At 44.1% G+C, this 26,011-nt stretch overlaps 1 protein-coding gene across 2 annotated transcripts in view; it reads left to right on the forward strand.

Annotated features, from left to right (window-relative positions):
• Nucleotides 1-26,011, forward strand: part of mwh (multiple wing hairs) — a 66,300-nt gene that overhangs the window by 13,412 nt on the left and 26,877 nt on the right. The window contains exon 1 of one of the 2 annotated variants that reach the window (XM_033480590.2): nt 10,244-10,483. The exons of the other annotated variant lie outside the window; for it this stretch is intronic. The gene's annotated coding sequence lies outside the window, so the exon portion shown is untranslated. Of the gene's footprint in view, nt 1-10,243; nt 10,484-26,011 lie in introns of those variants that run through there. 2 annotated transcript variants of the gene reach the window in all.

Genomic DNA, 26,011 nt, shown 5'->3' on the forward strand with positions numbered 1-26,011 from the left:
CAGACTCGTCGAAATGAATTCCATTATCCTAATATTTAAAGACTCGTGGGGTCTATATATCTCATAAAACAAATCCAGAATTGAAATAATGAAAATTCATCTACATATTAATGATAAAGTAAAATAGATACTTACGAAAACTACAAGCCATCAACGTCGACTCCATCTTCCACAATATGTCTTCTGAGACCTTTGTTTCCAATAGTATGAATAAGAAGGTAGCAAAAATATAGTTAGTGAACATTGAGCTCGAATATAAATTTAGAGACAGATAAAGACACAGATATGAAACATGTCCAAGTCAATCTTGCAAGGAGCAGTGAACACCCAACTTCCTCAAGAAATCTACTATCAACGTACCTACACTTTATCTTTTTTTTTCGGGGCGACAAAGTATCGATACATTGTTATTACTAAAGACTAACGCGCTAGAACCACTACGTTGGGGGAGTTAAAAAGATACATGCGGGTAAAACGCAGTGATACGTTCCCTGCATTTAGCGCTCACACACCACAGATTGGCAAAGGAATACGTTTCTACGTCCAAGTGAAGTTACAGTGATTTACACCGTGAATCGCAAGGCACTCCAATATCCGCAGCTCCCACTGCATTAGATGCTAATACAATGGTTACTATGGAATTGTCGTGCATACCGACACAGGTGACATAACTTAATATGTCTTTTTTTTATGTCGGTACTCTCATACGACCAGGGTTACACAGTTCCATTTCTGGAACAGCAAACGAACGTGTGTTAGGGCACACCGCGAAGGGATGGACGTAGCAGCATGCACCGTGATTTCGCACTAACTGCTGCGACTTTTTGTCTTGAGAACGCAGCAATGAGTTTCTACTCTACGTAGTGGTCCGGTGGGCATATGCTCCACGTGTTTAACGGCCCCAAGAGAATAAGATAGGTCCCAATTGTGAGGAAGTTCAGTCTTCATGCACGCTGCGGTACTGGCTTTTCCACTGTTCCATATTTGCATATAACTATATACATATATATGGACCGAAGGGGTCCAAGTAAGCCATGTACAATAGAAAAAAGGCTGTTTGGTCTAGCAACAACTTTGTTGTCATGTATGGAAACAAAGGCCTCCACCTCTTTGAGCTAATGGCGATAGTCTTGCAAACTTGCATCTGAAATACAAGAACAATACAAGAACAAAAATGATTAAAATCGGCTCAAGAATAGTCACATAAATTAGTAAACCAAAATAAAATACATGTATTCATTACTTGGTCCAAGTAATAGAAGAAGAAGAGTCAGAGAAGAAGCAGAGTCAACGAAATGAATTCCATTATCCTAATATTTAAAGACACGAGGAGTCTATGTATCCCATAAAACAAATCCAGAATTGAAATAATGAATTCATCTACATATTAATGATATAGTAAAATAGATACTTACGAAAACTACAAGCCATCAACGTCGACTCCATCTTCCACAATATGTCTTCTGAGACCTTTGTTTCCAATAGTATGAATAAGAAGGTAGCAAAAATATAGTTAGTGAACATTGGGCTCGAATATAAATTTGGAGCCAGATAAAGATACAGATATGAAACACGTCCAAGTCAATGTTGCAAGGAGCAGTGAACGCCCAACTTCCTCAAGAAATCTACTGTTAACGTACCCACACTTTATCTTTTTTTTTCGGGGCGACAAAGTATCAGTACATTGTTATTACTAAAGACTAACGCGCAAGAACCACTACGTTGGGGGTGTTAAAAAGGTACATGCGGGTAAAACGCATTGATACGTTCCCTGCATTTAGCGCTCACACACCATAAATTGGCAAAGGAATACGTTCCTACGTCCAAGTGAAGTTACAGTGATTTACACCGTGAATCGCAAGGCACTCCAATATCCGCAGCTTCCACTGCATTAGATGCTAATACAATGGCTACTATGGTATTGTCGTGCATACCGACACAGGTGACATAACTTAATATGTCTTTTTTTATGTCGGTACCCTCATACGACCAGGGATACACAGTTCCATTGTTGGAACAGGAAACGAACGTGTGTTAGGGCACACCGCGAAGGGATGGACGTAGCAGCATGCACCGTGATTTCGCACTAACTGCTGCGACTTTTTGTCTTGAGAACGCAGCAATGAGTTTCTACTCTACGTAGTGGTCCGGTGGGCATATGCTCCACGTGATTAACGGCCCCAAGAGAATAAGATAGGTCCCAATTATGAGGAAGTTCAGTCTTCATGCACGCTGCGGTACTGGCTTTTCCACTGTTCCATATTTGCATATAACTATATACATATATATGGTTCGAAGGGTTCCAAGAAAGCCATGTACAGTAGAAAAAATTGCTGCTTGGTCTGGCAAGAACCTTTGTTGGCTTGACCCTTTGTTGTCATGCATGGAAACAAAGGCCTCCGCCTCTTTGGACTGATGAAGATAATCTCCTTGTGGACTTGTCCCTAAAATATAAGAACGAAGACAATTAAAATCGGTCACATAGAGTAGAAAAGTGAAGTGAATCTTTTTACTTCCAAACGTTACTAGTCGATAGTATTAAAGTATAGATTTGGTGTAATAAAAATTCATTACTATTTAAAAATAAAATAATAATTACCTCCACCTTTGAAGAGCCATAGCCTGAATCTCCCTCAGTGATGCGGTGCATTGGTACATTGCCTGAAAGTGAAGAAGGGGGAATGGGGGGACGACCTCTGTACCAAGTGTTTTCTTAATTAATGTAATTAAGTCGCACAAATAATACGTTAGCTAAGCTTGACTACATGAAACTACTAATCTTAAGTTTTTCAATGGTCAATCAAAATCCAAAGACGGCATTACAACTTCTTTGATTTTAGCAGTGACAAAAATTACCCTCTTACACCCTCAACCAAATCATTCGTGATTAAACTCTAGATAAATCATTATAGGGACTTTACTAGGTGAACGGAATAGCTGTAGAATGAGTTTAATGAAGAATCATCTGATAGGACCCAGGGCTAAAGAGAGAGCATCAGGTACCTCGGGTGCGCTATACCCGTACTGCACTCGGGTGCAGTCCCTGAGGGTGCAATACTTTACCAATTTAATAAAATAATATCAGTGTGCAACGTAACCAGGCAGTAATGAAATCTTCTCCATCTGCCCCAGTCATGCTTCAGTCACTAATTTAGAGAAATTTATTAAGTGAGCATAGCAGTAGCAAAATCTAAACATTCAATAATATGAAAAGTTTTAAGAATGACTTTCAATTGAAGACAATGGAAAATCATTCTTCACAAACTCTGTAGCTTCTGGAGCTCTTCGTCCCCTTCTTGCTTTAAACAGCACCTACAAATATCCGCTCAAGCATTTCTGTGTAAATAATTATGTTTAAAACGTAAAAGTACATCTCTAAAAAATCTCGTGATTCTACTTAGATGCATGATAAAAATGAAACGTGAAAATGTAATAAAAAATAGAAACAGAATGTTTGAGCCGATCTAGATCTGTAAAATGTAAATCTTAGACTACAGTGAAATTAGAATCAATGTATTGGATATCAATTGATTCTAATTATTTAATCCCAGACTCAGGCTCATCACGCGTATCGCGCCTACCCGATTGAGAAATGTGATGATCTGCACCTGGCCCTAGCTATTTAAAATTAAAGCATTCACACCAGAAGTATGCTACCTGCCTACCTGTCCCTATATTTAAAAAAGTAGCAAAGTGCATTCTCTCCAACACACACTCTCTACGATTCTCACGCATAACACCCGGGTGCAAGGGCCTAAACTAGAGAGAACGTCCCGGGACGTCTCCGTCACCCGAGCTTGTAGCATACAACATTCATACTCTAACAAAGTACGTACCAATGCTGAAATCGACTGACAAGCTAGCGCGCATTGCGATATTCTTAATAATTAATTTTACTCTCAATTATTACTTAAAATTTGTATATAATATTTTGTTTAAACTGATGTTGTTACATTTTAATACAGATCATTGCTGCAACATTGCTGCAATTTTATTATAATAATCTTTTTTCCTGTGCAAATTAATACACATATTTGAAAGTCTCATGTAACATTTTATGTGAAAGTTTGTTTCTAATCAACCATAATTCAATTATATAAATTTTCAACAAATATAATATTAAACAATCGACGCATTTCCCACTGCCTAATCATACACTCACACACATTAGTGGGAGAATGCATCGTGCTCGACACGCTAGAACATTGTCAGTCGCCAAAACAGATCTTACCACTAATCCGTGCTCACTGCTCTCACCCATTTGACCCACACCTGAGTGTATCAATGAGTTAGAGCGAAGAAGTTAATGAGCACGGCCAATGTGAGTTTCACGTACCTTTGGCTTGCTGAAAATCCTAAGCTAAAATAGTTATTAGTGATAGTTCTAAACGGAATAATTTGTTATACTTCATTCATGAACAATGCAAGAAAAGAAAATTATTTAAAAAGTAATTCAAGCAAAAAATTGCGTACTTATCAGGACATTGAATTTATAAAATTTGTGTACAATTATTTGAATAAAAAACTCTATTCTTTAAGTTATGTTAATTATTTGTTTTACTCGTGCACATTTAATAGTAAAAGCCTCGGTCGTTCCTGTTTTTGAAGTAAATGTTCTAAGATTCAAGAAATGTATATACAAGTATTACTTCAAAGTTAAGATCTGACCGTCGCGAAATGCCTTCTTGCTCATTGGTATGATGCATTAATAATTATATAATGTAATAATATTATAGTAGAAAATTTGTAAATATATGTTTTCTATGTACGTATGTACTATAAGATAGTAAAAGGTATGTAACTATTTTTCAGTAATTTATTTGTAATAAAATAAAGTTATGTTTTTATATAGAAAGTTATGTTATATCATTCCTAACAAAAGTTAAATTTGTAAGTAATATATAATTTATAAAATCAAAGAGTCATCCGACTTTCACACAAGAAATTAATTGCAAAAAAAGAGACAAGAAGGCCTAGCCTATTCTTAGAAATATACAATACATCAAAATTAAAAAATGTCTAACGTTTACTTCACACGAGTATACATTCGCTCGTGTGTAGCTATGCTCACTTTTTATATAAAATAGTAAAACGTTGGATTCAGTGACTCACCCATCGGCGAGTCCTCAGTGCAATCGGTAGTGGACCTCGTTGGTAGCGGACCTGGTTGGCAGTGAACCTCGTTGGCAGTGAACCTCGTTGGCAGTGAACCTCGTTGGCAGTGAACCTCGTTGGCAGTGAACCTCGTTGGCAGTGAACCTCGTTGGCAGTGAACCTCGTTGGCAGTGAACCTCGTTGGCAGTGAACCTCGTTGACAGTGAACCTCGTTGACAGTGAACCTCGTTGACAGTGGACCTCGTTGACAGTGAACCTCGTTGGCAGTGAACCTCGTTGGCAGTGAACCTCGTTGGCAGTGAACCTCGTTGGCAGTGAACCTCGTTGGCAGTGAACCTCGTTGACAGTGAACCTCGTTGATAGTGGGTGAAGATTGTTCATTGTAATAGTGGATGTGATCTCCAAGCCGAAATATTCTGTGGATAATATTAAAATGCATTTTATTTACCTATTTAACGATTAAATATTATTTTATTATGTTAACAAACTGTTAACAACATATCTGAAGGCATACTCATCTATAAAACGACAATTAAAAATAGAAATTTTTTTTGTTAGTCTAAACAATTGTATTTATTCATTAAAAAAATTATACTTATTTATTTAAAAAATTGTATTTGTTCATTTAAAAATTGTATTTGTTTATTTAAAAATTGTATTTGTTTATTTAAAAATTGTATTTGTTTATTTAAAAATTGTATTTGTTTATTTAAAACATTGTATTTGTTTATTTAAAACATTGTATTTCATTATAATGTAATGTTATTTATTTTCTTCAAAAAGTACTAGTTGCTTACTTAAAATACATAAATTGTTTATTTAACAAATTCTTTATTTATTTATAAAAATATTGTTTATTAATCTGTATTTATTTAAAAAGAGCAATTGTTGAAAATTATTAAATTTACTCACATTGTAATCTTGAGTTATTCGTTGCAGTCTCTGTTTCTTCCGTGGCAAGAGCGAAATTCTGGAAAAATATAAAGAAATGCGTTAATGTTAACAATAAGTAACAAAAGATACAAAAAAACAATGAATGCAAGCAATTTATCATAATATTTCGGAAAACTAGTCTTATTTGTTCTCGTCATTGTATTAATACCATGTCGAAAATATATTTCTACTACGCAAAAAGTGTTGAAGTGGAGGAGAGCATAATTTCAAACTCACTCTTCTATCGAATTAATAGGAAAATCCTATTAATTAATGAAGCATTGTGATTCCCTCGCGTTTATTTCACTTTTCATTATGTTTAAACAATGACAAATCTATTAAATCAACTAAACTTTTGTAAATTACAAGGAGCTATAAACTAGCGATCTTTCTCCTACGATTTATTGCGTCGACTACGTGAGGCACGAAAATGGTGGCCTGTGATTCGTCGGAAATTCAAACTGCTTGAAAACCGTTAACGCTCAACCCTGGTACGCCGCTACCAGTGCACAATTCGTTATAAGACTTATTTCAATTTCCTCGCGAATTAAAAGAATTGTCGTACAAACAATGCATGACACTTTTCTTGAGTAAATCACACTTTTTACAAATAACAATAAGTAACAAAAGATACAAAAAACAAAGAATGCAAGAAATTTATCATAATATTTCGGAAAACTAGTCTTATTTGTTCTCGTCGTTGTATTAATAACATGTCGAAAATATTTCTACCACGCAAAAACTGTTGAAGTGGAGGAGAGCATAATTTCAAACTCACTTTTCTATCGAATTAATGGGAAATTCCTATTAATTAATGAAGCACTGTGATTCCCTCGCGTTTATTTCACTTTTTATTACGTTTAAACAATGACAAATCTATTAAATCAACTAAACTTTTGTAAATTACAAGGAGCTATAAACCAACAATCTTACTCCTACGATTTATTGCGTCGACTACGTGAGGCACGAAAATGGTGGCCTGTGGTTCGACGGAAATTCAAACTGCTTGAAAACCGTTAACACTCAACCCTAGGTAGGCCGCTACCAATGCACAGTTCGTTATAAAACTAATTTGAATTTCCTCGCAAATTAAAAGAATTGTTGTACAAATAATGAATGACACTAATTTACAAATAAATCGAATCAAAATCAAATTGAATGCCCATTAATTATGCAAATGCCAATGCAAAAAGACGTTAGGCAAGGAAGTTCTAGAACGATCAACGGTAGCAAATTTTCCAACCCGCGTATTTCTGATAAAAATGGTTCTATTCTGCCAAAAATCGGTTTACGGCTACTACTGAATACGTACTTCACTTTAATTAATGTCTTGAACGCAAAAACTAGTTTAATTAATTAAAAAAGAAAGAAATTTTTCTTGCCTTGTGAGCACCTGCTGCCGCCGTGAGATCCAAAGGAAGAGTGGAGGAGGATGCAAGTCTAACGTAATTCACATATGTAAAACGATTGCTCTGATTGGTCGAAGTCAATCCGCGAAATATTAACCAATTAGCGGTGAAGTGGGGGAGGGACCCATGTCAAGAAAATGATTGTTAAAATAAAAAAAATATTAAATATATCATCATATCAAATACCAATCGAAAATTTAAGACACACATATTTAATACGTATTTGTCAAATACTTAAAATATCTCAGATGAAAGTTTTTCACTTTTTTAGTTTCTTCTGCTGGCTTAAATTAAATAATTATCCTACCTAATTATCCTGTTCTTGTGCTTCGTGTCTCTTGTCATCACTGAATAAGAACGTACTATCACAATCACTTGTTAGAAAATTCTAATAACAATTGTTACCAAGAAAATTTAACTGCACCGGGTGCTATTTTACATATAAACAATCCTGTGTAGGTAAAAAGTCCTCTCCCAACAATTTAGTATCGAAGACGCTGATTGGTCCATGTTCCCGCGTAAAATTATTATAACATAAAGCAATAATAAATAAACATAATTTTAATTTGCAAATAGTTAAATAGCTATTTTAGATTAAATAATCGAAAAAAAGCGTTTAAGAAAGTGACAAGGAAACAAATGTTTAGAAAACTGGGGATAGGGGGCTAGAGGTCCAGGGTCCTATCCATTCCTGATACCCAGTGAAACCTGACATCTCACTGTTATGTTACTTGATCCGTTAGATGAAGCACGATATTCGACACAGAGCTGATTCTTCGAGATATGTGAATAGGTTCGTTTAGCTTCCGATACGATTGTCTTCACCAGAAACCAAAGACAGAATTATAATTTGGCAGAAACATTCATTCATTATAGCCTAGAACGTTAGCAGCGTCTGTGATTTCTAACCGATTTTCCATGAGGTATTTATCGATTAAACTTTCGATATTTGACCGAATTTATAGCAAGTGCTCCGGCAAAGTGCGTCTTACTCGAGTTATAAGGTGGGTCATTTTTTAGTTTCTTTTTATTTGGTTTCTTTTCAAATGGCTGTCTTGACTAGCTTGGCAGTAGCCTAACTTGACGGCCCAATTTTTCAATATATTTTCGATCGTTTGAGATTCTATTTCGCGAATAGTTCGATGGATATTTACTTTAAGTGATTGAACTGTTTTTAGAGAGTTTATAAAAAAAGTGCAACGATGCAAATTGCAGCTGCGTGGTCCAAAAAATAAGGAAATAGTCTAAACGGACTACCAAAGGCTACATCAGCATTCGTCTATATCATGTCTTTTATTTAGAGATAGTGACTATTTACATTCGAAAACTTGTTATAATTACTTAATTTTTAGGAAAAGAGGAAAAGGATATTCTAATGTACCCGTGAAATGAAGGAAATCGAAGTAAAATAACAGGAAAATGCTACTACAATAATATAGGATACATGTAGGTACACTCAATACCTGCATTGCGATGATAAAGAAGATATATCAACGAATAAGGGATATCTATACAAATTAACAAACATCTAAAAGCATTTTAGTAGGTTTCTTAGGATATTCGATGGTATAATTCTTCATTATTCTTTTAAAAAAAGATCATAAGTTTCTATATAATTAGACACAAATTGAAGTTTCGGTCTTGTTCAGGTAGATGTCGCTACAGTATTCGCCTGAGTGCAGCACTTCGTGGTCAGCTTAGGTACCAGTCGACATAGCCTACCCTGAAAAACAAAAACCAAAAAGTGTACGCTTGAAACTCTTTCTTTTTAAAAAATTCAAATTTCAGAATCACTCTTGGCTCTCAATCTCTGTAAGTAAAACACTTAGTCTGGCTCCATGAGTCTATCTACAATGGTCGCTGACTAGATTAGCATAACAGGACCAAGATATAATTCAATGTACTTTTCGTAGGACTTCCGGCATAAAATTTCGCAGTAGATCTTGTTTGCTATCGGTAAACGATTGAGAAAATATATGTTCGATTGAAAACGTTATAGCCCATGAAACGATTTCTACAACGCTTCCAGAGGCAACATTGATGGCCGTGCAATAACTGTTGCAGTGGTCTCGCGTCACTGGCTGAGGATTGAATATTCCGAGAGCTAGTTCTACCACTTGATGTCCGCTCCGTGCTCATTCTACATGCATACGGACAAGAAAACGGCTGATTACATGGTACAGCAAACCTTCGTCTCGAATTTCCACTGTTCATCATTTGTAATAAATTTTGCAAGGGCCCAGTCATTTTCGTAGTTCTAGTGTCCAACTTTAAAAATGGTCATCGTGCCAAAATATTGAATATGGCTATTGGTACCTTGCAAAACTAATTTTATATCTTGAAAACAAAAGTTGATACGCAATTTTGATAAATCATTTTTTAGATTCGAATTTTACAATATTTACTTTTTATAAGTAAATTGGAAAATATCTGCAATGATTGACGCATTAGATGTCCTTCTTGAAGTAACTATTTTTGAAATAGTTTAATCGATTGTTAAATAACTATTAAATTACTATACTAATTTGTTCAAGATAGTTCAACGAATATTATTGTGCAAGTTAGAGTCGCACAACTATTGCTGTAGGGGCACAAGATATTTGCAAAATTGGACATGAGAATTATGAAAAGTCTAGAGAAATCAGAGGATAATAGCTGGAATTACAAGACGAAATGTGTGTTGAACAGTGTTATTGACCACGGACTCGCCGAGTTTGTCCTTTCTGCCCCTCTACGTGACGCATCGCAGGATAAACTGAAGCCTGGCTTACATTACGAGCAGGTGGAGGCGCCGGTGTCAGTAAACCTCCGGTCGTCTCGAGGTGCGGATCGCCTCGGCGGATGCACGGCCTTCCATCGCGAGTCCTCGGTCGCTGTGAGAACCGTGACAGTTCTTCCCGATTTTTTATAATGAAAGTCAATTCCATCCATTCGTGCCAGTTCGTGAATTCAATTAATTTCATGTGAGACTCGAACCATGCGGGATAGCTGAACGGGGATCACGTGCGGACTCCAAAACAACACAGGTAACAACCAGACATCTCTTGATACTCTTCAACGCGATCAGGTCGACCTGAACAAATTCTAATTTCTATCCTTTCAATAGGTATGAAAATTTGTTAGTAATTTAACCGAGGTACCCAATAGGTACCGAAGAACAATTTCAAGAGAATTTTTCTGCGTTCGCACCTACTAGATTGAAAACAATGGGAGAAATTGTTAGAGAAGTTGACTGAAACAATCGGCGAATGCTTATGAATTATGATACGCTTGAGATCTTGATGCATTCTAGAATTCAGACGCACTAACGAGTCTGGCGTTGAGAGCCTAGGTTTTAACTAATTGCAGGAGCATTGACTTTATTAGGCATTAGAAAACCGTGCTATCGAAAATGGTGGTAGTCTCTCTCTTCCTACCCGTAAGATTTGTCGTGGAAGCGTTCTTCGGGTAGTCCTCATGCTTCTTCGATTCGTTGCAAGGTCGAGAAACACGGGCTGCTGAAGCACCAACGATTTCCTCGGCAAGTTAACTTCAACCGGCGAAAAAGGAAGCTTAACGAGACCGAGTAATTTCATTCACAGTCGGTTGCCAGCAAAAAGAGTGCACGCGAACCACGGATGAATCAGGGCGCGCAGGGTTGCACACTGCACACGTATGCACGCGTGCCGCGCACCGTTTCTGCTAATAAACCCGTGGTACATACGGGGTCCTGGGTCCCGCAAAAACCAAGGCGATCGTTGCTTTCGTGCCGGCCCCGGCAATTATAGAATGCCACGGTTTTTAATGCAAAAGTCCCTCTCGGCGTTTTCTCGCGTATGATTGCGCTCCGAGAGTTTATTATTCCACCAGTTTGTTGCGTATGTACATATGCTCGTATATATGAAGGTATCCACTCTCTTGTGTAGCCAGCCTACCATTGTTCTCCGAATGAAAACTCTCGCGACGGGGGAACCAGTACGAAAAACAAGCCGTGGAATCGGGACTATTATTCTTCCACGACTTGTCCGTGGTGAATAATAATTATGAAACGCTCCGTGAGACGAAAGAAAAACCGCCGGGATCTGCAACACCATTCGTTAGCATTCGGACACTTGCTGGCATTCTTTCCAAAATAGAGAACCAGCACCAGCACTCGAACGCTTGCTCGCATTCTTTCGTATCAGTATTTTTACATGAACTTGTAGCCAGTAGGCGTAGCCTAGTAAAATGGTAAAGATATTTTGCATCTTTTACAGTAGTATAATAAGTACGAATAATGTAGAAATCGGTGCAAGGATGCAAAATAGGACCAAAAGAACAATTTAAGTTGAATGAAAGCAAACGTTGAAGAAAAACATCTATTAACACCGACTGTTTAACGATCATGCTAACTAGTTACTTTTGAGTATGTTTTTCCGGGATACATTGAAATGGTAATTACGATACAGCCAGCAGTGGTGCAAATATTTACGAGCACCAATACAGGCGCGTGTAAACGCGTATTCCGGTCCCGCTAACTATAACCGCGGCAGTTTCTCCGCGGGGTATTTCGATCGAGGATCTCGCGACACCTTCCGGTGATCGATAATCCCTCTATTAGTCGGCGGGGTGCGATTTATAATTGAACGAAAGAGGATTACGTAACAGACGTGGGCGTGCAAAAGTCGCGCGAACCAGTAACGCAGGGCCGTGCAATTATTTAGGCCCGTTTGAAATTAATGATCCGCGAGTAGTCGGATGTAATAAATTAGGCGTTTCTCCGTGCGATCGCTTCGTGACCAAGCTCGAGCATTGCCCTTTTTCAGGGAGAGCCGATCAATCACCGAGTGAAATTTTCGTGTAACGTCGATCCGTGTCAGGGCCGTTTCGCGCGAATCAAACTATGCATGTAATAGCAACATCGACTCTCGTATGGCACGTGTTCAGCATCTCGAAGCTTGATACACGACAACATTTCGCCAAAGAATAATATATTCGAACGGAAGATAAATTGCGCAGGCTAAGACCGATGAAAAACGAGGCCCATCCTTTAGACCGTGGCATTAACCTTCGTCGTTTTTTCTAGGAGGATTTAATAGAAACATGTTGTAGACGGGTACACGTGGTCGAACATTCTTCCTGTCAGGCTGAAACGACTCAACTTTTATCTCCTCTGGCAGGTGATTAATTGAAATCATTCTTTATTCGTTCCAACTGCAAAATTTCCGTATGTCTATTCTGGTCTTGTATAATTAGACGTCTGTGTTGTGCATTTTGGAACATGGTCTCTCAAGATAACGAGCAATGGTATAACAGCGAGGTAGAACATGGTAGAAAATTAGTTTACGTTCGTTTGGTCACAATAAAAACAGATTTTAAGTTTCAGGTTGAAAATGATTGTGTGTCGAGGTAGCTCCGAATAGGACAGGTCTTTCTTCCTAAAAAGAGCTGTTTCCAAAGCCTGCGTTGTAATTAACAGCATCGTTCGGCACACTGTTAGAGACAGGGCAAGCGTCAAAGGATTTAATCAAGAGGAAGAATAGGATAAACACCGGCGGCTAAAATTTCGTGCGTCGTTCCATCGAAGGAATAAAGTTGCCGATAATGGGCACAGTTGCCACTCCGCGTTGTGGTAAATCAGCCTCTGTTCGTTCGGCAGTCGTTCTCGACGGACGTAACGGTGCTTGGATTTCGTGCCTATAGATTCTTCGTCCCGGCGTAATGATTTTATTATCCGTCGTACGTGCCAATTTACGTAAATACTTGACGACCACGTTTTTTCTTGGTCTTCTGTTACTGCGACGCGATGTAATCCGTTTCCCGGGATACGAGGAGGACTCGTCGACGGGGACTCGTTAAACGCAACTTGCAACTCGGTACCAATTTACGTTGTATCCGATGTTCCGAGCGATTTAATGCCTTCTGATGCTAATAAACCGTTTCCGTGGCCGGTGCTCAGCTCCGCGCGATAATCGCGCGACGCTGCACGACTTCGAACGGGGGCATGGGTTACGTCCGGCATGGCCGATCGATTAAAAGGGTCCCCGGTCGGTGGGACCAAGGCGAGCGGCATTAAGACTCACGGGGAAAAAGGGCTCCCGGAATGAACGATCGCAGCCCGCAGGGACTGGCAACTAGCCCCACCGATATCGGTCGTATCGGTTATGAAAACTCCATTAAACACGGCCATCGTCTCTATATTGCATCTGTTCCGTTCGACGACTAATGAACGAATATTCATTGCCCCTTTTATATCGCTTGTAATTACAGACAAGCAAATGGGGAATAGGCAGCGCATTCATTGAAACGATCTTACAAAGTGGCAACGGCGCACTTTTGCATTGCAAAGCAGTGTCCTCAGCCGCAGGCCTCGATGAACTATATTTCGTCCCGGTGCAATCGGATCGATCGCTTTTCATCGGTAATCCGAGATATAAGCACCCTTTTTCCTGGATGCATTTTGCATTTCCCGAAGGACAACTAGCGAGCGTGGTCTAGTCCGAATGGGTATGGTTTTACTGTTCTCAATTTCAAAGGGGCCAGGACTTCTTTAAAATTTTACAAGAACTCTGCTTTCTAAATTTCGGCAATGAGAATTCATTTTGCTCTAGATGCTATCTCGCTGGCCGTAGAGAACGGCTCTTCCTCAGAAAAATTCTAAATTATGCCACGGTAGATTATCCATCTTCTTTTCTTTACGGAATAGGCGTGCCCGGCCTCGGTAGGCGTGGTTTCACAGCTCCTGAATCTAATAGAGCCACGTCAATAGCTGGCAGAACAATCTGTGTCTAGTATATGTTTCCGTAGGCATCACGCGATGCTCGAAGCTCGCGGCAAACGAGCGAGTAATAATTTTAAGAGGTCGGATTGTTTTCCTGAGAACTTCCGCGATGCTCCAGCCTAGCGTGTTAATAAAGATACATAGTTAGAGGATCGGCGAATACGCTACTTTATCACTGAGAACGATGCCTCGCCGCGTGGCTCGTTAATCACCCAGCTTCTGCGCGCTCTAGGTTGCAAAATCGATTGAAATTACCGTAAAAACCGGTGGAATAGTCCCGATACTAATTAGATAACCGGTGGCAAGCCTAGAAACATGTTTTACTTTTGATCGCGGTGCAATCGTGCTGATTAAGCGGCCGCGGGGCTGCGCGGAATCGTGAATGATGATTCGGATCGACGTGCTACGACAAACTTTAATCGCGCCGACCGCGAAACGAGTTCGATCGGAGAAATGAAAAAGGAACGGGGCAAAGGGGGAGAGAAAACGGCGTTCCATTAAAGTGTTGCAACCAGCGGGCCGATCGGAATCTAGGAATGTAAATTATAGCGCGCTTGTTAATGAACGCGCATCGATTACGTTTATAATAATCCGGTTATGAAATAACGGGCGTAACGATGATAAATTTCTGTGGACGGTTCCGAGGTAGATTAGAATCAGTTAACAGGCAACTTGAACTTTTTCCTTACGATGTTGTCTTCATATGTTTGCGCAATTACACCGGAGACAAACTGCTGGGATCTCCTTCTCTCGATCCTTGGATTGCCAAATGTGCCCAACTTATTCTCGACGCGCTTTTATCCATTTAGCAGCAACGCGTTCTAACTGGGTTTTCAAAAGAGACTTTAAACGGGTAGAAAAACGACGGTGATTCCATTGGAAAGCAATTACTGTAATTAAAGATCTCGGTGCAAGATACAAAGTGTGCAAGGCTCGTTCCGTTAATTTCGCGGCGAATCGACCGAGCAAATAATTGCGTGCGGCGTTAGAAAGTAGTTCAGGGACATCTCGGTGAATTAACTGTTTCAAGCACGGTTAATTCTCCGAGCTTAACGACGCGGGACGGTATCATTCAATAACTCGAGCACTTTTCCGTGACGCGGGCGTCGATCGAATCATCGAAAGCGGTCCGGTGAATGCGACGACCGCGAGGAATCGAAGCGAGCTATGATTATGCGACTGTTCTGTCAGAAATGAAAATCAAAATTACACGATCCAGACCGTGACAGGCCGAGTCGCTGTTAGGCACGCGACATTTCTCTCTCTATTCTTCGCGAGTGCGTGCGCTCGAGTTTCACCTGTCCGAGGATGGGGGGTTGCTCCTCCTCGAGGAAAGTTACCAAGAAAGTATTTTCCATTAATTGCCGCGACAATCGCGCGTGCACCTGGGCAAGTAGACGTCGCACGATCACGCGGTTCTTACACGTTAAAACTATGGAATCGATTTGTCGCACACGATCGGGGATTTTTTTGTATTTCATCGGACACGGTACACGTTTCTTCGCGCAGACGTAGACAAGACCGAGGTTCTCAGATGCCTTCGGAGACGCAAGCGCGGGAAGAATAAAAAAAAATTCCGCGGCGAGGTAGTCATAAATTAGTTGATTGAAAGAAATGTGAGAAACGCCAGCGATTTGCTTGTAAACTTTCCTGGCGCGGGCATAATACGCGATACATGGTATTATCTTCGTCATCGGCGTAATCATTATGCTGATTATCATTCGTTAATTACCAACGTCCAATTACCAGCCGCGTTTTAGCATTAGATTTTTTTCTCTCGCCGGGGAACGCTTATTTTCGATTCCGTTCACCGTTACCGTTTCAGTGCGAGAATCTCTCGAGGCGCGAACCTCGTCGGGATCCATTATTAAACGCGAGCGCGAGCTCGCGAACGAACGCTCGTCGACTACCTATTTATTTCCGTGTTTCCTGCCGACAGTACGAAAATCCACGAGAAACAGGAACACGTAAACCGAGCAGATTAATTAAAAGAAAGTCGAGCGTGTCGGCTTTCTCCCGTTGAGCTTGTCCGTCAACCGAGATGATTTAATTAAACGGGATTACTTCAGCGGCCTGTGATTACCGCGTATGTAAATCGGCTGCGATTTTTGCACACGCTTTAACAAGCGTTTACCACTGATTTATTGGGTGCCGGGACGAATGCACCGTGACACGGCTCCGCAACGATTCCGATGCGATTTACGAGGTTCGGTTAATTTTGTTTGCGTTTCGCAGGGTCACATTTCTACGCGGTGATAGAGATCGTTAGGTGCAATCGATACCGAACTGGAAGCGCAGCTTCACTACTTTATCGTTTGGTTTTATGAAGTTGCGACGTGTCCACGCATGATTCACCGTTTCCTCCTCGAGCCAAGATTGCTGCTCGTCAAGTCTCATAAGCTGTCTATTCTCTCCATGAATTTCTCCACGACCAAACATCAAGCTTTTGCGAGAAGCTCTTTCTCCGTGGGAAATAGTCTTCGTACGCTGAAAAATACGCGAGGTTCTTACAGTTATCGTTCGAAGTTACCGATTGTTTAAAAGTTTGTAGAGCCTGGTTGGAAGACGATGGTCGACGCTCGACGCAAATATCAATTGCGGTGGCGAATTCCAGCGGACCGGTCCGATTTCAATTATTTCGTGCGGAGCCAAGCGCAAATGAATGCGAAAATTGACCGTGAAATTGCCGCGCGGACGTCGGCGGGGAAAAACCGGCCGCCGCGCAGCACATTGTTCGAACTCGGACCGATCGACCAGGAAAGCATTGTTCTTGCGTCGAACGTAAAACGATCGCGGGCAATCGTGTCTGTTTTTACGGGACGTTATTCATCCAGCCCGGCAGTTTCCGGGAGCGCGTCGGCAACGATATTCCCGGCGAGTTCGAAACGCAAGAAGCAGACGAAGCGGACGGGAATCTCCCGCAGTAACCGAGCAAACGGTCCGCGAACGGCCCATTAAATCGAACCGTGAACGATCGAGAACCGGCAATGAGATAACGATTCGTTCACGCTAACTCGCCGACTACCGCATAAACGATTCATTGTACCGAGGCTGTTGCGCAACAATCTCGCGGTACCGTTCTCGTTTCTCATTGCCCACGAAATCGACCAGATTCGTGGACATTGATTGCACGCGGAAAAAAAAACGGCCACCGTAATTCATACTTTAACTTTGTAGAAACTGACGTCCAACAGAATGCTGGGAAGTTCAACGTCCGAAGACAGAAATTAGAAAACAATGCAGCAGTTTTGCTTTTGGCTCGTCGCGCTGAAGAGAACAATGCGAGATGCTCGAGAGCAGAGGAGGGGGACAGAAAACCAGAGGTGGGGCAACAAGTGCCGGACAGAGATGCGTATCCAGAACGCGGCGATACTCAAGAAATACTGCAATTTCTCCCAAAGATAATAAAACGACTGAGTCGGCTCTAACGCCGATGCAGATTGAGCGAAATGGTCGAAATCATCCGGAGAATTCGAGGATAAAACCAATAGCGTTTCGATACCCTACTTGCGCCCAGAGCAGAACTAGTCGAGGCGGATCTTCGTACCGAAGCTTGCTCGTAGTAGAAACGTTAAAAAGATATCGCCGTGGCTGAAGTATGCCAACGAGCGGATGATCCCGGCTAGGCCCGGTCGAGCAGAACCGATGAAACGACGATTAATCACGCGGGACCACCTCCGGACGGTCCGGGGCCCGGGGTTCCATAAAGTCGTCGTCCGGCGCACCGTGTAAACGCGTCACGTGGGTGTGAGCACGTGTAGCGATGCCGCCGGTCCTCCTGCTGCATCGGCAATCAGGCTGCGGCGTGCCTGAATTTCAGCCTCGGATCGAACGTGAATTTCTGCGAGCAAGCTACCGACTTCCTCTCGAGCATTCCATGCCCGTTACACACGGCGACTCGGCATTCCAACGAGACGGAGTTTCTTAAGCCTCGCGCATAGCGTGGCGTACGGTAAACTGGGGGAACCTTTGCCTAGCTCGGCTACTCTTTATTCGACCAACTGCAGCTTTGTTCTTTCGTTGCAGTCATTTCGTCGATGAGTTGCGGCGTGATCCATCATCTTGTCGTCGTCTCGCAGCCAGCATAAATTTAGGAGAAACGGAAGAGGACCTGAACCATTTATTGGAGTACCTTAAGAAGAAATAGAGACTCTGGACAACCAACTTGAAATAGAGAAAACTTGCTGAACTTGGACCAGCTGCTAAGTTGAACCATTGAGTATCTCGTACGTTGAAGAAGGGAACAATTTGAAGCATCGACTGTCCAAGCGGAGCAACGCTTTTCTAAAAATGAAGGCAAGCAAAGACCGTACAGCCAGGTCCCACAGCAACCGCAGAATCGTCGAATAGTCCGTCCGCAGACGGTCGAACGTGCCCCGCACGTTGCGACCATAACATCCCGTAGTATATCTCTTTTGTAAACCGCACGAACGACTCTCATTCTTTTGTCTGGTGCCTGGAACAAAGGAAAGACGCATCATGCGTGATCGTCGGAACGGAAGTGTCGATTTTGTCCGCGGAATCGTCTCCTCCCGCGTCGCGGTTCTCACGAGCTCGCATGCAATTTGCGCGACGCGATCGTCGCCAACGAGCTGCGCCGATCGGGGAGCGGACTTTAGTCGTCGACCGTGTGCCGTCGACAGGAGGAAGCCGTGGAATGACTTCCCATTATTTCTAGGAAGCCCCGTGTGCACGGGGCAAAAAGTCGGGGAGAGGTAATGCGGACGGAAGTCTAATAACTCGGACACCTGTCGTCCACCGAACGGAGTCGTCGAATCCATCGAACCCTTGGGAAGACTCTCCGGCTGGCGTCCACTCTGCGAGCGTTTCCTCCGTTCAGGCGAGTCGAATCAAGCGAGAAGACCTCTGTGCTCTCGCGCGCGCTCTCTCACTCTCTTTCGCGTCCTCTTCTGTCCTCTCGCGCGGAGACAGAGCGGCCGCCGCGGAAATAAACGTTCGCCGTGCGAAACGCCCGGGAATCGAAGCACGTAACGGTGCAGGAGTCGTACGCCGAGTCGCGGCGGCTGCAGGGCATTTTATAGAGAGCTGTAAATTAGATTTCTCTGTGGTCCCGAGACCGGCGAACGTCATTCCGGATTCGTTCTCTTCCTTCGCTCTGTTCTGCCCCTGCTTCTGCTTCTGCTACCGCTTCTGCTTTTGCCTCCGCTTCTGCTTCTTCTTTCTGTTCTGGCTCCTCGCAGCAGCGCGCATTGCGTTTTTTCCAACGTTCTTGGTCCCCTTTCTTCTGCGCCGCGCGCGCGTTGCAGTCGGCGTCGACGACACGTCCTGGTGCACGTGTGCTCGTCGAAAGGATACAGTTATGCGCTTTACGGAGAGAGATGGGACCCAGCCGGAGACGAGGGATCCGTTTTATAACTAGAGATTCATAACGGCACCGCGATCTTACAATGGACACTAGCTGCCAGCCAGAGACAGCCCCAATGGCTACGGCCAAACGAATCGATGTCTTTCACGAACCACTGGGCGCTACGACCGTGCATACCCGGTGTCCCACGCGACCGACATCCTTCCATCGTGCTCGACTAATTGCTAGCGATGACCGCTTCCGCGGAACTATATCCGAAGCGTGGGAATTTGCTGAGAATTGACCGAAATTATGCTGCAATATTTGAAGACAGGATTCGTTCGTAAACTTATCGCAGAAGAAGCAGTGGAGTCATAAACATTTGTCGATCTCTACGGCATCGTGCGAGTCGGAACTTCTGAGATTAGAAGTACATTAGAAGCACAGAAATTTGTACTAGGAATCCTGAAGCGGACCCGCAGCTTGATAACTCGCTGTTAATCCAACGATACGGGACACTCGGTACACATTGGTACAGGCGGAGGCGAGACCACGTCACAGAACAGAGTGATTTCCTACGTGGTACGTTTCACTCGAAGTTTCTCGCAGCTCAGGGGCGAGGCACAATTAACCGAAATAACGTCTAAATTATGGTGCAGTAGAATTCGAGTCGGACAATCGGTAAATCGTGCTCCATTCTGTAGTCCCACTTTTTCCAGACGAGAGTCGTACAACGTTCGACACCCGTTAATCCGAATTCCTTGCAGATTTCGTCGGTTAATTATTTTCAATAAACGCGAGGAGATTGTCAAGTTAATTAAAAAAAAAACCGATGCAGCCACGATTAATTGCCATTGGGCGGTGCGGTATGCTAATCGCCGGTTATTCGCTGCAATTCGATTGCCAAACTTGCTAGGGCAATAGTATTAATATGTTCTCCGCATTGTCGAATATATGTGCACCTTAAAAAGTGTCGATCGTTCGCGAAGAGGAACGGTCTCGTCCTTTGGACGAGTCGGTGTGTTCACCGCTTCAGAATTTATTACATAAACGAGGGAAAGGGAAGAGAAACGAATGGCAGATGATACGGGAAGTCGAGTCGTTTTCCATCGGTGTTACGATATCGGTAATGGCGATCGCGTCGCCGACGTAATCGCCAATTAGCGATAACAAGTGACGACGCGTCGTGATGGGAAGATTTCTGGGATTTTAGCTCCTGATTAGGATCTAGCCGTAATATCTGTACAAAAGTAGAAGCTCTCTTCGATGAAATTACGACATTACAAATATGCCGACGATCCGTGAAAAATCGGAGCGTAGCTTTCTAGAACCATTTGTATCGTTGCGCCGAAGAGAAGACACCGAAGCTCGAAGTATTTCGCGAGCAGCTCGGTCGCGAAGGTAACAGGAGCGAAAAAATGGCGAAGCGGCGGTTGGTCTCGTTTTGTGGAAAAGATGGAGGTAGAATGCCTTCCGCTAGAAACTCTCGTGAAATACGATCGCATTCGCGGAGGGGTCGGTGGGAAGAGAGGGACACAGGCTGGACAGGGTAGAAAGTGGTGGTTTCACGCATCTTAATGGGTTAATAACGATAATCCCCGAGACGGGCCATCCTCCTTGATCGACGATACCAGCCGGAAAAAAAATGGTAACGCCTTCCGCAGCGCGATGTCCCGATGGAAAAGCATTTCGGCCCCTCGGCTAGAAAGCGCGCGGCCGCGGTCGTGCGTGTGGAAAGAAACGACGACCAACGGGGCGTAGCTCGTCTCTTGTCCGAGCATTAATGACTCTAATTTCCTGTGGAACACTGTCGATACTACTGTCGCGCATCGCGACACCGATCGTAGTCGGTATTCCGGTGCAAGGATGCCGGTGAACAGGGAAAATCGGTTTTCACGGGCGACCGATGGTCACCTAATGGGCGCCAACGTCCACTTTCTTGGCCATCGGGATCGTTCCCCCGATCCCCGACGGCAATTCCTACCGAATCGATTCGCATACGCGGACTAGTTTTATCGGCGAGGCGAATTACGTAAAGCCCTGTCGAAGATAACGCCGCACCGCGCCGGGACGTTGACTTAATTGACGGCGCAAACCGGTCACGACGTGGACACAATTCATCCGAATGCTGTTCCGCGGTTTTTCAGCCGGCCGTGGAATGCTGACGGACTGTATCACCAGCCTTGGATCGTGTCGGGCCGTGATCCTCGTCGCGTGACTCGATCGCCATTGTAAATCAAATCTCCGGCAAGTTTTAGGCCTCTCGATCTAACGAACCCGCTTCCAACCAGATTCGCCGCATTCTCGATGAACCGCACGGACTCGACGTCAACGCGAGAGAACGATACGGGATGAGATAGAGCTTGGATGGAGGAGCCGCTAATGGGTGATAATGAGAGAACAGGGAAAAAGCTTTGAATATATTCAGTGCAATTCCGAGGGACGATGATGGGCAGACGACGTTGACGACGCTCGATGTCAATGGCACCGCGGTAACCATACGGTGAACGGGTTGCAAATAAATAAGCCCGATATTCAAATAACATATGGCCGAGGTTAATGAACCAGGAATATTCAAAAGGAGGCGAGGATCACCGTTTTGGAATGCATAATTTATCAGAGCGAGGGGAGTGTTTACGCGGGTTCAGCCTCGGCTCGACAGCATTACCATCGTAAAAATCCAGTTAGCGCTCCCTGCTCTATGTTTAGACGGGTCCACGGTCTAACCACGGTCGTGCCGTAATTCTTCTCGTGTCTCTGTTGCACCCTGACGAACAACGTATCATTTCGCGTTGCTGCGCCGACTCTTGGCCGCGTCGTGTTTAATGCGATAACAACTAACAATCAGCCGGGTGGGTCTACGCACGCGCGTATGAAAATCACCGGCGAGGAAAACTGTTGCCCTCGCCGGTGATTTCGTCCGTGGTATTGCGCCTCGAGTATGTACCCGGAATCTCTTCGCGTACGCGTCCCTTGTCGGTTTCTTAATGTTCATTCTTCGTTTCCCGAGAACGATGTCGGAGAAATTTTGGAAAGCGGCGACCGGTGACAATAAATTCTAGGTACGTTCGTAGACACCTGTGTTCCGAGAAAAAAAAGAAATAAAACTCGAACGAGATCGGAGATATCTTGCACGCTATGCAAAAAAGGAACGGAGACTGTTCGTGCTAATTCCGAGGAGCTCCTCCAGGCATTATTTTCACCTGGATACGTGTTCGTGTGGTTTTCGTGTGCCAGCGCCTCTCTCGCCTGCATGCAAATTATGGGGGCTCCGCGTGTACACTTTCGATTGCATCCGGTGCACGAGCACAATCGCTATCGACGAGACTTTTTCCTGGGCGAGGAACGAGTAACGGGAATAGAGTACCGCTCATAATTAGGCAAACGATGTAACGCTCTTCGACAAGCATGTGCTAACGAGCGAACGTACTTCGGAAAATCATTCGACAAACGATAGATCTCGCGTTACGTTTGATCGATTCGAGTGTCATTTTCTAAGAGCCCGTTCACCGTTCTCCGAAACGGTTCGAACGAGCTCGGACAGTTCATTTCTTATTTCAATCTCCTGCTGTAAATTAAAAACAGAGTCGTTCGCTGCGCAAGCATTTCTTCGGGACGCGCATTGCCAGCATGCACCGCCCTCCCCATTTGTCAGAAACGCATAAACTCAGCGGCGAGCTAATCAATCTGCCCACCCGCTGCTCGGGTTATTACGCGAAACAATTTGCTACTTTCACCGAGTCAATTTTATTATCGTTTTTATCGGCGTCGCATTGACTAGATTTCCTAATGTTGCCGCGTCCGACTGTCGTGTCCCTCGGACAAGAGACTTCCGTCGTTTCAGAGCGCGATAAATAATTTCCAGCCGCGTTTGTTTCCCGTCGGAGATCCTCGCGGATCTCCGCGAATCGATATTTCTCTCGATTGTCGCAGGAAAAACCCTGCCTCCCGGTTCTTTCTAATCGTCGGCCGCGTGTTTACGACTGCCGTTTCCAGTCGGACGAGCGAGCATTTACGGGACGATATTCAAATAATCTCGATCGGTTGCTCGCTCGAGCGAGTCGGATGCAATAAGATCACCGGCGAGATCCAATTTCGCATTTATTATCAACGGCGGCAGCTCGGCCCGCATTTTTCCCTGGCCTCCGCGCGAGCATCCCCTTGTCTTCTTCTCTTTGGACCGTTCGGAGCTGCGAGTGGCCGCGCGTTCCTGCCATAACGATTCGCGAACGTCCCCGGCGAACGCATGGGTGCCGCGGGATCCACGGCTTCGTACCCCGTGGATCATCCTCGTGCGGAGCGCGCGCGTTCATCCTAGATCGAGGTCGTTCGGGACTTTTTCAAGGGGCCCCGTCACGCGTGACGGCTCCGTGAAAACCAGCCACGAGGAGAATCCTGCCGAGATATCAGCGGTGCCGCGGCATTTTTCCACCGATCGGGGATATTAAGGCATCGCCGAGTGAAATCTCAATCCCTCGCAGCGGTTATTTCCTCGGATCTCTCGTCCGCTGACACGCGGCAACGCGCAAGCCGGCCTTTTTAATCAGCTCTTGACGGACAGCGACGCGAGCACGGCATCCCCTTTTCGGATTAATCACGCGAAATAGCTGGATGTTTACTGTTAATGTTGCACCGGTATGCACGACCGCAACAACACCGATCCGCCGAGGATCGACTCGCTGAAAGGCAGGCTCCGGGACTCCATCGCGAGGAATCCGCGCAAAGAAAATGTCTCGACATCCGCCGCTAGAAATCCAAGAGGCCTCGGACGAGTCGTACATCTGCCGGCTGACCCAATTACCCGCCTCTTAATTTCCTATGAAATCGCTTGTACCGGTCAGTGAAATTGCAATCCGCGATCAGTGCAAGCATTAGAAAATCTCTAATTGACCGATGAGATTTTTCGCTGGCGCAGGATCTGGATTAATGGGCGTGTCGGGACAGATTTCTTGCACCTTCTGCAACCACCTATCGTGGTTTTGTCGAATTTATGGCCTGTCCGCGGGTCTGAGGTAACCGGCTTCGCGGAAGATCGTTCGGTTTACTCGGTCACGACGGAGGGCCGAAAGATCGGTAGAAAGCGGAAATTACGGTATCGATGATGCGCGCGGCTCGGCGAAGGCGCGCGAGCAAGATCTGCATTCGCAGATAGCGGATCGTAAAAAACGCTGACAATTACCGCGGCGGGCGCAGCGCGTGTATTATGCTCGCGGCCAGAACGAAAAAATCGCCGGGTTAATCGTAGATTAGCCTTTTACGCCAAAGAGAGTTGTTGCCGGGCTAATTATCATCCAGGAAGGATCTGCTTGTTCTTTTCTTGCCGCGGTACGCGAACGAGAACGAACGCTTCTCCGCGCCATTTTGGTATCCCTCCGGAGAATGTAACTCTCGGCAGTCCCTGCCTCTCTGTTTACAGTTTACTTAATTCCAGCAATTATCGTGTTTCGCGGAACGAGCCATTCGACTGTTCGCTACGGAAAAGTCTCACGTTCGTACATGTCCATTCTTTCGGACCCGTATTATGATTTCTTTCCAGCAGAAACGGCTACCCGATAATTGCCGCGGTATTCTTCCACCGTTTTCACCGTTCCTTATCCGAACGGAATCTCGCGCGAGCTATTTCGAAGTTGACCGATATCCCGATCAAGATACGATCCCGTGATCCCGTTAAATCTCGATCCGGAACCGAGAGGGATTTCAATGGATGAACGATCGTGTTTCGAGTCCACGGATGTCATGGTGTAACCATGGGATGCTTCGATGTCCCCCCTCGCTTACACCGGTATCTGCGAGATGAATATCTGTCGATATTTAAACCGTTACAACTTTGCGGGAAAAAATCGGAGGACGATGCTCCAGGGCTCGTTTTAAATCGTGAAATTTCTATTTTCACGTCTGTTAATTGTTCTTTATCGGAACTTGCATTTGCACTCGGAAGGAGGTCGAGAAATGGGTACGGAGACGACGGTGTTTTTCTTCAGAAATTTGTATAAGTTCAAACATCTCTGGGACGAACAACAAATTTTTCCCACGACTGCGACCACCACGAACTTGAAGATCGAAGTCTCTTCTGCACAACGACGTCTCAAAATTCGATTCACGATTTTTGCCAGCCGTTCGACGAAGTTCCGCTGTTGCCTGGATTCTGAGAGAAGTGTCCTGCAGCGTAACAGCGTCTGTGCTCGTCGGCTCACAATGGAGGATCGGAACAATCGCTGTCGCGTTTCCCAAATCCCGGGGCCGATTTCGTCACGTCCTACCGGTTATTAACGCGGCATTAGCATAGAATGGGTCGGTTGATCGGCGACGAATCGCTTCTCACGAAAAGCGGCTGCGGACTGGGAAAAATCTTGCGCAGGATGAAACGAAGGGAAAAAAGCGGAAGGAGTTGCGCAAGAAGAGAAGAGAAGAAAAGAAAAGAGAAGAGAATAGAATAGAAGAGAACCGAGAGAAGAGAGGAGTGCGGTGCCCGCGAAACGAAACAACACGGGGCACCGAACGGCTCGGTAA

The sequence above is a fragment of the Megalopta genalis genome, chromosome 11 (assembly GCF_051020955.1).
Source record: "Megalopta genalis isolate 19385.01 chromosome 11, iyMegGena1_principal, whole genome shotgun sequence".
Taxonomy (NCBI): Eukaryota; Metazoa; Arthropoda; class Insecta; order Hymenoptera; family Halictidae; genus Megalopta; species Megalopta genalis.